Source organism: Takifugu flavidus, chromosome 5, assembly GCF_003711565.1.
Source record: "Takifugu flavidus isolate HTHZ2018 chromosome 5, ASM371156v2, whole genome shotgun sequence".
Classification (NCBI taxonomy): domain Eukaryota; kingdom Metazoa; phylum Chordata; class Actinopteri; order Tetraodontiformes; family Tetraodontidae; genus Takifugu; species Takifugu flavidus.
Window position 1 is genome coordinate 10,894,628 of NC_079524.1, and position 14,340 is coordinate 10,908,967.

The following is a 14,340-nucleotide window of genomic DNA, read 5'->3' on the forward strand; positions in this document are numbered from 1 at the left end:
GGGAAAAGGGCGTTTAAAAACTGGAAACAGATCCATACAACAGGGCGCTTTCTGGAATACAAAGGAGAGCCACACACTGAGGGGCATAAAACTTTAAAAGTGATGGCAGCGCTTTAATGAGCAAACCCCCCCCACCCCCACCCCGCCTCAAAAAAACAAGCTAACGTGACCGGAGACTGACGGAGCGATCCCTTTAAGTCAAGGTTAGAGGGGGAAGAAACGAGGCCATTTTGTGGCTGCAGTGGAAAACAAAAGTGGCGGGGTGTCTGGGTGGCAGGGGGGGGAGTGGGGGGGAGGGATGACAGACAAATCAAATAAGTCCTGACGATAAATGAAGAGCAGAGGCGGCCTGTGGTCGCCCTCCACACGCTCCTTTCCTTTCCTTTGTTTCCCACTTCTTTTTTTGTTTTTGTGTTTTTTTCTTCGCTCCAGCCTCATTTACTCTCGCGCACATCTGCCCGCCACTTTCTGCTCTTCAGTCTCGTCTCTTGTGATCGGACTCTTCGCCTCTGTCTGAATTTAGACTTTCTATTTCTTTCGGGGACTGATGGCCACCGTCTGAAGTCTCACTTTCTTAGTGAGACTATTTAGTCTTAAAAGATACCGCGACGATGGTGTTAGCGTAGCCTAGCACAGAGCTAAACCGACGCTCTGACATTGAGCAACGGCGGGAAGGTGGAACACCAATAGAAAATCAGCTTTTGGGCTCCGCCCACGAAGCCAGCCGATCCGACTGAAGAACGCACCGCTGCTCTGCTTCACGTCTAATTGCAGCTCGTCGGCCTCGTGGTAGATTTTAGGGATTTGATGCTTCTGTATTTTCCACACACGCAGGAGCAAAGAGATTAAATAAGCTTTAGGCCGAGTAGAAAGACAGATGTTTCACTCTTTTTTGGGGCGGATCCGTCCAAGTTTCCCCCCAAGCTTTCAAGCTTCCAGCCGAGTCAAATCTCTGGATATGATGCGCAAACACGGCAGTGACCAGAATTCGTTTTTAGCTGGAAGTATTCCTGTAACTTCTCAGGTTGTTTTCTCTTCGTCTTCTCGGCTCTTGTGTATCAAACGAGTGTCGCCGGGCTGCCAGGTGAATAAAGGATGATGATGAATTGAGCCATCACGCGTTCCAGTAAGCCCACAAAATGCTGCGTGAATGACTGTTTCTGAAGAAAACACACGGACACACTTACATTCATCGCCAGCCTTGACTTTGTGTGCGCATGCACATGTGTGCGTGCACGTGTGTGGGTGTGTGTGTTGTGTGACGGCACATCTTCATCTCCGAGTTTACAAAGATGGAGAAGAGGTTCTAGTAAACGATGTTAATAGAGTCTTAAAGGTGCCGAGACGCATCGACCCAGGTGCGCGCACACACGCATGTGCACACACACACACACCCTAACAGGCACATTTATAATTAATAAGACAAAAGGAGAGTCAGACACAAAGCACTCAAAGCGACATACACACACACACACACACACACACACACAAAGACAAGCACATTAAGACACAGAAGGGTCTCCACACACATCAGTCAGACACAAAGAGAAACTACACAGGTAGGCAGACACAAAGCAACAGACACACAGCTCCTCAGAGAGAAAAAGTCGACTCACACACACACCACACACACACACACACACACACACACACACACACACACACACACACACACACACACACAAAGACAAGCACATTAAGACACAGAAGGGTCTCCACACACATCAGTCAGACACAAAGAGAAACTACACAGGTAGGCAGACACAAAGCAACAGACACACAGCTCCTCAGAGAGAAAAAGTCGACTCACACACACACACACAAACAAACACACTCCTTGGTGACAGACCTTGTGGAACTGACAGCAGGCCACCCGCCCTCCACAAGCGCTACGACGCGCACGTGACCGGTTGATGAACGATACAATATGCGGCGCGGTGGCGACGGGTCGGGCTCCGGAGAGGACGGTTTTGTGCGTTGTATAATGGGTCTTCCACTGGGGAGACCTTGTTCGAGGTGGTTCCCTCTGTGGCTGCTGCAGGGTGAGCTGACACGCGTGCTTTACAATCAAGGACAGGTCAGCAGACCCGCCACACCATCAAATATTGATAGTACTGTAACTCTGCAGATGCTCATCCATCCACCCATCCATCCATCCATCATATGAACATTTAAAAAAAATGTAGAGAGAGAGCGAGAGAGAGAGAGAGGGAGAGAGGGAGAGAGGCATGTGCTTGTGTGAGTTCATCTTTCTTTCTGTCTCTTTCCATTAGTTTTCAGACTTTCTTAAAGAGACATGTTATTGATTTTTTGACTGAAGCAGAGGGGGCTCAAGAGTGTTTTTATACTGCCTGTGTTTGTGTGTTCGTGTGTGTGTGTGTGTGGGTCCATGGCTGATCTGACCTTCGGGTGAGAAAGAGTTTCTCTCCTCCCTGCTGCTCCTAAAAAAGGTTGACTAATAGGTAAAAAAAAGCCCTGTGGGATAAATGGTTCCATATGTCACAGGAAGAAGCCTGTTGGACACAATGTGAGCACTTGTGTGTTCACAGGAAGTGTGAATGTGTAGGTGCAGGTACGACTGTGTGTGTGTGTGTGTGTGTCTAAATTAAGCCGTTGTACCAGCAGCTCCATATGGAAGTAGCAAAACACATGAAACACATGAAACTAGTGTGATGTAAACCTCCATTCTGGCTCAAGAACAGAGTTCAAGTTCAGAGATCAATTCTGTAGACATAGGACCACAACGGTGTGTCTCCATCAGCAAAAGAGGCATCAGTGTGTTATTGTGGACTTGGATCATCACCGTAAATGTCTTCTGGTGATGTTATTAAATGGTAATCAGGTGCAGAACTGTTCTCCTCCAACGGGAACCACTCAGGCCAGCCGCTGGAAAACACAGCAGATGTGCAGGAGAACCTGATACTGGTGTCAAAGTTCAATCGCTTGTGGAACAGAGATGCATGAAAGCATGTGTGTGTGTTTCTTCATACGTGCACATGAGTCAGAGTGTGTGTTTCTTCATATGTGGGGGTCCAGAACCTCTGGTTTTCTTTCACACTGTGTGGTCTAACTATCTGTGTTTGTGTCTGTGTATGTGTGTGTGTGCTGCACAGTTAGAGCTTTATTACAAAAACACACCAGGAGCACAACAGTGTGGACTGAAGGGAGAGAAACAACAAAAAGCAAAAGATGAGAGAGAGAGAGAGAGACCGTGAGATTACAAAGAGAGAAACTGATGGTGCAACAGCTCTTATCTTAGTTGCTCAGGACTGTTGTCTGTTGGCTCCTTTCTCATTTTCAAATTTCTGTCCCCCCTTGATGAGAACAAACCTGGCAACCCGTTTGTATTCCTGCCTTTTTTATCTGCTCTGTGTGATACCGTTATGGACTCGTCCCATCGAGCGTATCTTTGCCTCTTCTTGCCTCCAGATTTGCCTCCATCCCTCCCTTCAGACCTCATCAGAGGCCAGTGGGCTGGAAAAAAGCAGCGGGGGGGTTGGGGGGTTGGGGTGGGTTCAGCCATCCGTGGGGGGTCAAAGGTGAGTCTGCACTAGGCTGGGTGTGCCTGTGGGGGGCAAGCCATAATTCTGTCTTTTCCCCAGCAGACAAACCAGACCACCGTGGCAACAACAGGACTATTATAGGGTGCACATACAGCTGCGCTCAAAGGAACGGCGCTAATGAGGCGCTAACCAGAGCTAGCGCTAACGATCAAATTTGCCGAGCTGAATTCCAGATCAAATACCCGACATCACCAGCATCCCCTCATTCCGGTTGGGTTACCAGTCTGATGAGAGTGCGTGAGCCAGCTGCGTGCTGCTAGTTAGCCAGAGCCCGAGGATAGCTCGCCCAGCCAGGACTCTGAGCCGCTCAGACCGGCTTGTGTTGTGTTGCTGCTCTTCTTGGTGACTGCACATGCAGAACAGGTGACTCAAGGGCTCCATCAGCACATCAGCATCTGAAATATGAGGCCCAAATCTGTTGAGTCACTCGCGGCGTCATTGTCAGAGAAAGGAAATGCACCACATCTGCGCTGACATTTCACCAGTTTTCACACATCCCGGTGACGGCGTCCTCAACCAAAGGGGCGATTGTATAAGAACGAAATAAAAGCTGCCGCGTCTGTCGCTGGTTTTTCAGCAACAAAGGGGAGCATTGATTTGCCGGTGAGGCCTGAAAGGCCGATTTTCCCATTAAATATAGCAGCGCTAAATTTATTGTGGACAATTAGAGGCGACATTTTGTTTATGACAGCTCAATGATTTGTCTGCGCTGCTCCGATAATCAGTATTTCCTTAAGACTTAAAAAAAAGACGACCCAAAAACTGTAAAAGGTAGATTAATACACAACTAATGGAGGCGGAAGATGAATGTTCGCATCCAGTCTGGACGCAGGACGGCCTGATTGCCCTGTGTTTGTTCCAGACCAGGGTTCTGACCCATAAGTCAAACAGCATAAATTTGTGACAGAAGCAGCAGCTGGTAACAAAACCAGACAAATGAGACGACGTGGCGAGCGCCAGAGTGAGATCCACAAGTTTTCCACTAATGAGGAGATGCAGCTCTGACACACAGAAGTGTAAGGCTGCCTGACACACTCCTCCATTAACTAAGCTGCTGTCAGTGCTTTCCTGGTCAGTGACACAAAACCTACTGGGACAAAGGACCAAGAGTAACAAGCCGAATGTGAACAAACGGCCGCTTGCTCAAGACACACACACTCCGTAAATCTACTGGACTCCCCCGCTCGTAGAGAGGAACAAAGACAGAAGGCAGATAAAATGGTGTCATCAGATCGTAACTTTGAACGTGCTGCAAATGTTCAAAAACACAACGAAGGCTTCCCAAAAGCTCTGGGACGTCCCAGAGGGGTTCATAACATGGTCTCTACAGAAGTAAATGGACATTTACAACTTTTATACAATCACCCTGACTTTATTTTTAAACCAGTTTTACTCCTTCCCACAAATTTATTGACAACAAAGGGCTCAGAAAGGAACCTGGATTGTCTGTGAAACTCTGGAGTGCCCCCCATGCGAGCCAGGCGGCGACGTGGGGGCCCCGTTGCAGCAGTGAGCACTCCCGACCCTGTAGAGAGGCCATTAGCTCAGCTGCAGCGCCTTACTGGTTAAGCTGCAGCTTACCAGCCTGGGAGCCACAGGGCAACTTTTATTGTTCTTTCTAAACTTTATGTGTGAGCGGAGAGGGATTTGGGAGGGGCCCCTGCGCCTTACAGTCTGAAATACACTGTGTGTGTGTGTGTGTGTGTGTGTTCTCATGCTGTGTGCTCCTGGCACTTCCTGCCCACTAACCGCCAGTCCCACGGTAGGGAAGGGTGAACTCTATCGGACCAGAACAATGAAGTTTTTAAAAAAAAAGAAAATCTGCCATAAAAAGCTCCCATGCTCTGGTTAGCAAGGAGGAGGGCGGTGGTCAACCCCCCACCCCCCCACCGCTACCACCCACCCACAAATCCTGCCTCATATTTCACAAACACATTAACATAATCTCTGATACCCAGTTTTTGGGCAGATGTGTGCTGGTAAAACCAGACGATGCTAAAGTTCTGATCGTGAGGTGAAGACATAGGCCAGGAGCAGGGATGAGGCGACCCGGCCGCGGGCGGTAAACAACGTTCACACTGGTTTAACGTGTCACCAAAACCAGACTAACAAAGGAAAACCGGAAAAAAAACCCCATGAGCTCCAGCGGTCTTCTGTTCGCAAAGCCCGACACACACAACTGAGCTGGAAAACATCTGCTGAGTCGGAACAAACAAAACAACAAACGGGGAATGAAAAAGTGTGTCGAGGGTCGCGAAGAACACAAGCGAGGCCTGAAATAGTGACCTGAAGTGGAGCAGGCCGCCATATTTTTATCTTGTTCATTTAAACGGCTCCCTGATCCAGAACGTGAGCCACAAAGGACCAGTTCAGCTACTGGATTTAATGAGATATCCTCACAGATGTATGATATCTAGATCATATAACGTGGCCAGTTGTGGGAAAACCAGCCGTGATGAGAAATTCAGCCGAGCTCCCAGGTGTAGACGCCAACCAAATCCTCAAGGCAGCCGAAACTTTTCCTTGTTCGGGCGCAGAATCCTCAAATCCAGCACTTTTTTTATCAAGTGTCCTGATTCATCGGGATGCTGCGAGACTGCAGCACGATCGAATTTCTTCGGTTATGGATAAATAAAAGAGAAAATCGGCTGTTCAAGACCGGCTGAGAGGAAAGAGATTTCCTGCAGGTACCATCTCGTCATCAGACGTTGCGTATTTACAGAACGCTGCCTAGTCAAGAGGACAAAAAGTCAGTTATACCTGATGGACCTCACGCGTCCTGTTTCCCATTAAAATAACACTCAGAGTGAGAGACGGCGAGAGAGGGGCTGGGGTGGGGGTGGCAGCAGATGGTCAGAAGTGTTTGGCTGGTAGCAAACATGCAGGTCAGCGCTCTCCTCTTCAGCACTCCATCCAGCTCTGATAAATAATGCAGCAGATCCTCGGAGCTTCAGCCCCTCGCGGAGGTAAACCGACCCGCCGCCGCTCTGCGGGAGAACCTGGACGTCTGCGCCGCGTCGGCCACCGACGGATTTCCATCCATCTGCTCGCCCGCTTGTGTCAGACAAAGCGCTAACAGATGTGGGGTGGTGACGACGACGGGCCCAGCAGGGGGGAGGAGTCATCTTGGATAGTTGTCAAAAGTTTTGAGCTCCTCAGATTTGCCTCCAGTAACATTATTGGATTTTCCTCCAAACGCTCTCGACCCGCACTTGGTTTCTGACTTATTGATTAGCCCAAAGTGACAGATATAAATTACTGCCTGGCATTTCATGCAATGCTCCGACGACTCGAATGCAACAGCGTTCGAGTCGTCCGTGGGAAGATGACGGAGTGCTAACTGAAATGCGAAATGTCCTCTGGCTCCACCCAGAGCACCTGAGATGAACTTCTCAGCGGGCGCCGTCGATGGCGAGTGTGGACCGGCGCGTTTACTTAAGTGCCAATTGCAGTTTTTTACCGTTTTTGCAGATGTTGGAGCAGCTCGGCCTCCTCGCGCGTCCTCGCCGCCTCACTCTCAGCAGAAACACTGCTCCAGGGCACAACGGAAGCAGAGGGCACGGGATTAAAGCATTGGAAAACAGCAGATGGTGGGAGGTGAGAAAGGTCAACTAAACAACCGGCAGAAGAGAAAGAACGAGAAAATAAGACGGCGTGTCGGGAGGCGGGAGGGGAATGACAAGAGGCGACATCCCGCTCCGAAGACGAGGCGTGACGAAGGATGAGAAAATGGAAATGACGCCACCGGCGACCTGCTCTCATTGTGTCGGCTGACTCTAGTGACGCGCACGTGCGGAAGGCATAAACACGAGTGTGAGAGTGAGTGAGCCAGACTTCCGCTCTGGTGTCATTTCTAGTCCACAGCTGTGCACATATCACACCTCTCTCTCTCTCTACACGCACACACACACACACACACACACACACACACACGGACTACACCAAACGCCTCTTAATGAGCCGGTCGTCCACAATGCTGCTAATTTCACTTGTGTTGCAGATTGTTTTTAAGCAATTGAGTCTAACGACAGGTCAGAAACAGCTGAATGGAGGATCCAAACCTGCGGACGGAATATCGAATATCCGAAGATTCCGCGGAGCCCTGGTGAGAGCGTGTTTGGGCTTCAGCTGCACTCCAGGTGTGTTTACAGGTGGGAAACTGTGGGAGGACTTCCCTTCTGCCCAGCCTGTTCCCACCCCCACCGCCACACAGGGCGTCGGCGGTATCATCATCAGAGGTTTGATCGTAATCACTCCTGTCGCACATCTTCAGAGCAACAAACACGGAAGTGATGCTGATGAGACAACTCACAGAAAACTGTCAGAATTACAGAAAAATCAGAGGCAGGAAGGAAGAAGAAGGAAAAATAACAAAAAAAAGACAAAGAAGAAGAAAGGAGAAATGGTGGCACCGGGACTGCGTGCACGTCTCACACACGGTTTATATCTCTTTGACCCTGCACCCCCACCAAGGTCCATTTAGCATGATGGTCTTGTAAACAAGCCCTTTCCCTTCTTCTTCTTCTCTAAACATTGGTCTGTTCTACCCAGCCCCGCCTCCCACTGTTCCCCTTCAAACCAAAACACACACACACACACACACACACACACACACAGGTCTGTCATGTCTCAGCTCAGCACACATTTAAAAACACAAACTCTGTGAAGCATCACAACACGAAGAATAAGAAAAGTGATTTGGATGAGGAGCATCGGGTGGGATCAGCAGTGAGACGTGAAGCCGACAGGAGACACAGAACAGTTCCACACCGTAAATCGGAATATTCCATGGAAGTGACAGACAGAAAGCGTTTTGATCAACTGTTGCTCAGCGGAGACAGAAAAACAGCCCCCAGCACCGCTGAAAGAACATCCGCCCGGGAGGACGGCAGCACGGAGAGCGTGACCAGGCCGGAAATGCGCTCCTCTGTGTGTAAACATCATCCTGTTATCACGGGGCGGAAACCGTGCGCTCAGCTGTTCGCCATGTGGGACAGCGGTTGTGCAGCACCGATGTGACACACGTGACACGGAGATGACAAACACGCACGCACAGACAGCCTGGACGGGGGACATCTGGAGAGGTTCTGGCCTCTCGTTCTCACAGTAGGACAGTTCATTAAAGCTGGAATTAAACTTTAATTCTCTACCAGTGTCAACAATTACAGCTTGTATGGCAAACGCCCCGATCTTATCTTCACGCCGTTTACCCCAGAGAGGAACTATTTTGATCGCTTGGTCGAAGGCCTCCAGAAATGACCTCACTTCAGGCTCACTTTGTGAAAGGGGGGTGGGGGGTGGGGGGGTTGGTTGCAGTTTATGGATTAAATGTTGAAGTTCTAGGTGAGTCTTTGATGACACACATTTGCAGCTGCGTAGGAACACGTGCAGAACCCGGAGGGAACATGAGCTCGCATTAATGCAGAACAACAAACAACCCAAAAAAAAATACATCTGTCCAAACTACACAGCAACTGCTCAGCATATGAGAACACGTGTGTGTGAGAGTGTGTGTGTCTGTGTGAGTGAGTGAGTGAGTGAGAAAGAGAGAGAGAGGTTGAGATGAGAAGGTTGGCAGTCAGGATGTGGAGTCTATTGTCTGTCTGACAATGAAGAGATGGAGTCCGTAGGAGTCCTCTGGCTCTCAATGGAGGCATTAACATCTGGGGCCAAAGGGCTGCAGTGTGTGCCTGTGTGTGCGTATGTGTGTGTGTGTGTCTTTGTTGCAGCTGCCCTCGTTGTAACTGTATACGGATCAACTTTTTAAGAATAAAGCAGCTCTCCAGAGGAAAGCTTCATCTTACAAACTGGTTTTCCACAACCTGCTCCACTGAACTTCATGCTTTAAAGGCTGGGATGGGAAGGGGGGGATGGTAAAATTATTTTTGGCAGGAGATTATCTTTGAAGCAAATGCCATCCAAACCAGCTGCTTTAATTAATACGTGCACAAACAAATCCTGAGACAAACGTTACGAGAGGACCGCACGAATCCACGACCACAATAAAGCCGCCTCCATCCATCCCAAATGATCCAAGCAACACAAACCCTCTTTATTTTCCTCCACTGTCTCTTCATTAACTGGCAGTTGCACCACACAGCTTGTAAAGCATGATGCAATAAAAGCAAAGCGGGCAGGACCCCCCAGTCACAACTACCACCATCTTTGTGCACAAATCCTGGCTTTCTGTCCAAAGTGGACTTCTGCACCAACCCCCAATAATTACAATAATCACTCAGCTGAAGCAAATACTTATTTCATTAAGGGTAGGTTGGGTTGGGAGGCGGTTGGGGTTTGGGGGGGGCACTCCAGAGTATCTCAAGTCTGTGGATTATTGTCACCATATGAGGATATCAAGTGAGCCAGCGGCAACTGCGCAGGCAACAATTTCATTTCAGCAAAACTGGGTGAGAGCTGTCACATGAGACAGGATGCTCCCTTACATTATATTCAAGATTATTCTATTAAAATGGAGGCAGAATTCTCATATAACGCAACCCCCCGCACCCAGGTTTAACCAGCATAATTAGATGATTTTGATGTCACGAGGCAAATGTTCCATAAAGTTTAGACACTCCAGACTTCTAGGCTTCCGATTAAATCCGAGCGTTTTCCCTGGATATTTGAATAAACCCAGCCTAAGAGAAGCTCAGTGTGCTACAAATGACGGGCTTTAGTGAAGAACCGTGATTGCGGAGCAGCGCACGCAGGAGAGACGAGCCTGAAACGCCGGCGCTGATTCGCTTCCAGCGGCTGCAGACCGCAGTGCGCCGTGTTTACACTGCGCGACGGACGCGGAGATAAAGTTGCGCCCCAGCGATGAAACGAGCCGACCTGCAGCACCACCTGGGTCGGGGACTTCCGCGCCACGATCGCTCCAACGCGGGGCGAGCTTTGTGGCAACAGTTGGGGATTGGGATGCGTTCCGCCGCCTCCGCCGACTTTTAATCCTCGAAGCGCGGTGCGGCGCGACGCGGCGCGGCGAACATCGCGACAAAACAGCGTTTCCAAACTTACCTTCACCACACGGCAGCTGATGGCGCTGATGGTTGCAGTCCTGCTTTCCTCTCTGTCTTTAACTGACGACAGATCCAGTATCCGTTTCCCCCTCCTCTCCCTCTTTCTTCTCCCCCCGTTTTCTCGGATTTGTTGTTGGACTGGAGTTATAAATTATTCCACATCCTCATTACTCGCGCAATTCGCTCTCGGCGTCTTTTTCCTCGTCTCCCACTCTCTCTGTATGTTTTAGAATAGAAATGTGCGGACCAGAGCGCAAATCAGGCAGTCTGATCCTGTCATTCAGTTTCTACTCAGTCGAACTGGCACTACGCGCAACTCCCTCCCAACGCTTTGTAACACGAAACCACCAGAGCAGGCGGAGGGGTGGGAGGAGGAGAAATGGGGAGGAAAAAGGGAAAGAAAGAAAAAAGAAAAGAAACCGTGAATTTAATCCGTTATCTGGGACGAGCCGCCTGTGTTTCACTGCTCAAGTTTGAGCTTTAAGCAGACAGTCGTGGCGCTGCGTCTCCTGCTGAAAACGTGCGTGTGTGCGTGCGTACGCGTGTGTGTGGGGGGGTGCTGCAGCGTGTTTGTGTCCCCTAGCTCACTCCCGCAGTCCGCATCACAGCGGGGACCGGGAGGATTTCAAAAAAAGGCTCACTAACAGGTCTCCGCCCATTAGCCTCCGAACAAGGGCCCCAGCGGAGGCGCGGGGGCCCCAGCAGCCACCGCGCTGCCTGATTAAGATATTACATTGTGAGGAACGCGAGGGGCTGTCTACCCAGGGGTCAGGGCTGATGTATGCTGGGGTTCCTCTGCACTCCCTTTCAGATACAATAGGGCCACTGGGCAAGGCACGTGTTGGGTTTAACGTTGAGGGACCAACATGGCTCCCGTCCCCCACACCAACATTACTGGTGCTCGCCTGACCTGCTGGGACTCAGCAATTAGCGCCATCGTTCTGGGGGGTTGTTGGCTCTATATTTTACTGTTGCGGGATTGATGGATGGATCATTAGGAGCTTCACTCTGACTGGCTGATGGTTTAGTAAATCTGAGCCCAAGACATAATACGCACAAAGACCTCCAGCTTTCACAGCTGTTTATGAGCTGTGCCACCTGCTGGTCGAGGGCGTTAGGAGTGCAAAACACACCTGGGTGTCATTTATTTAATTTAATTTATTTATCTATGGGGGGGGGGTGTCTTGTGTGTCATCCTAGCTGTGAGGAGACTACAGATCTCCAGTGGACCAGGCTCTCCTCTCCTCTCCTCTCCTCTCCTCTCCTCTCCTCTCCTCTCCTCTCCTCTCCTCTCCTCTCCTCTCCTCTCCTCTCCTCTCCTCCTGGGCCACCAGCACAGCTCCTGCAAAAACCAGCACCTTAGTGAGACTGTCCATCCATCATCCATCCATCCATCCATCCATCCATCCATCCATCCATCCATCCATCCATCCATCCATCCATCCATCCATCCATCCATCCATCCATCCTCATGCAGATGAACTTCTGCACTTGAATGGAGTCCACTTCATGGTCCAACAGAAGCTCTGGTTTGGAGATTGTCCAGCGGGCCGGTGTGGGTGCCAGGTTCAATCACCTTTCAGAAATGCCTCTCTGGAGGACTGGGTGAATGTGATGAGTGTAGTGTAGGGTCTCCAGTGGACTGACACTGTAAAAACACTAAAGTGCCCTCCTGGGTGCCCTTCCATTGGATGAATTGCCCCTCAAATGGCTTTCCTGTGTATAGACGTGATAAAGTGCCCACTGATGTGATCCCAATACCCTCCTAGTTGCTAAAACATGATTAATTGTCCTTTAGAGGCTTGTTGCAGCTAAAAGCACAATAAATCTGCCCTGTCGGATGCCTGTATGGTCAATAAAATGTGACAGCAGGGTCCTCATACCCACCACAACCCTTCAGAAGTTCTAAATCTAAGCATAAATGCCATTATGTACACGCCCTCCCCCAACCAAAAACATCGGCACACCCTTGTTCCAACAACGGACTTATCTGAATGGAACTTTAATCGGGTGTTTGAGCGCCACGGTGAAGAACGCGACACCCGACCGTTGTCCCCACTGGTTTGTCTCACCTCATCAGGAGGAGGCGTTCCATGACACCACCGAAGATCGCCAGCAGAATAAGAGAAGAGCTTTAACACACCATCACACAGCTGGATGTACATCAATCCTGACCCGTCCTGACACAAAATACCTGCTTCAAACACTCTTGCAGGCCAAGAACTCACTACCGACATTTCCAAGCCACAACGGCCTAAAGCGCCGCTCCACGTCAGCTCTACCTGTAAAACTGTCCTTGGGGGATCCACAGTGATCCAGTTTGGCTCTGCCTGGTGCTGTGGTGCCAGGATACTGGTCCTCCGAGTCATGTGGATGGCAGCGTCGGTGTTTTGGACTTGCTGTGGTATTTCAAATTGAAATCTGGGGAGTTTGGGCCCAAGAGCTTTTCATCTCTGCCCCATCACGTCATCCCTGTGGGGGTTTTGTGGTAATCTGCTTTCTATGAAACCCCCATCCCCCCAGTTTTTAGGTTTTTCCTGGTTGAATGTGTCTGCCTATTGAACTTGAATGCATCGGCATTGCATTGGTGTCATCAGCTGCCCAAATGTCTGATAAACGAAGGATCAGCGTTCCAGTTTAACCCGTGACGGTCGATCTGGGCCACACTGCTCAGGTTTTCTGCCCTGGTGCATGCTGGGAGGATTCCCCCTTTTACCTTCAGAAGAAAAGAACACAGATGGACCTGCTGCTGTTCTAAACGACGGCAGCTATTAAGATTAATAACAATCCCCAATACGAGGGGACAAAAACAGAATCCCAATCAAGGATTACAAAGTCTGCCGGCATGGATTAGAAGATGCATGATGGGTAATCTCTGTGGCCGAGGACAGAAAACTACAAATCATTTTTGGTGTCCGCGGGAACTATCGACGCACCTGCCGATGCCGCGGGGCCTCAGCGAGAATTTATAAATCAAGACCAGAACCTCTCGACTGTGTATCTGTGGCAGTTGATCCGCTCACGTGTGGCGCTGACCTGCTGCTCCGGGTCGGTTTGTTTTCGCCACTTACGTCCGTTTACTCTTGTTTATACAGCAACAGCCTTCATCTTACAACGGCATTTCTGTGTTCCTACTCTTGGATTCTGGTTCGGGAGGCTAATTGTGATGAAAACGGCCGATACAATAATGAAACAGGAGCAACCTTAAGGGTCCGCTGCCGATTTCTTCCTCGAGTGTCGGATGTGGGAATTCAAATGCAAAGAAGAGAGGGAATAGGCAGACCTTGACCCATTTTTCTCAGGGCCTGTCCCGCTCAATAACAATCTCAGATGAGAGACTGTGGTAAAAATTAATTTAGCGGGATTATTTGTACCCAAGGTTGGATAAAATAGACTTGAGATGTATAATGCAGCCGGAGCGGCCAGTGGAGTGTGAAGCGGCCCGACCTCAAGTTCAGTCGCTTATTGACGAACGGCGCCGCCGAGTCGACAGCAGGCGCCGAATAAATGCGCTTCGGCGCTCCAGACGACTTTGTTTTCACGAGTTCTCCCTCTCAATTTCTTCGCCGGTTTCATGCCCGCGGAATTCCGTGAAAGTGGTTTAGCTCAGAAATGCGCAAATTTTTGCAGTGGCTCTGATGAGCTTCAAGTCTTTTAATGTCTCCAACAAGCATCTTCAACCTTTTTTGCTTGAAAATTTCATTTTTGTTCATTATTCTGCCTTTCAGTGCTTAAAAAAAGAATCCCCGATATATTGC

At 49.7% G+C, this 14,340-nt stretch overlaps 1 protein-coding gene across 3 annotated transcripts in view; it reads right to left on the minus strand.

Annotated features, from left to right (window-relative positions):
- sema4c (sema domain, immunoglobulin domain (Ig), transmembrane domain (TM) and short cytoplasmic domain, (semaphorin) 4C) overlaps positions 1-11,087 on the minus strand; it is a 58,560-nt gene extending 47,473 nt beyond the window's left edge. For 2 of the 3 annotated variants that reach the window (XM_057033089.1, XM_057033086.1), the window contains exon 1: positions 10,581-11,086. The gene's annotated coding sequence lies outside the window, so the exon portion shown is untranslated. Of the gene's footprint in view, positions 1-10,580 lie in introns of all 3 variants that reach the window. The other variant, XM_057033087.1, reaches the window with a different exon arrangement.
- Between the last annotated feature and the right edge of the window lie 3,253 nt (positions 11,088-14,340).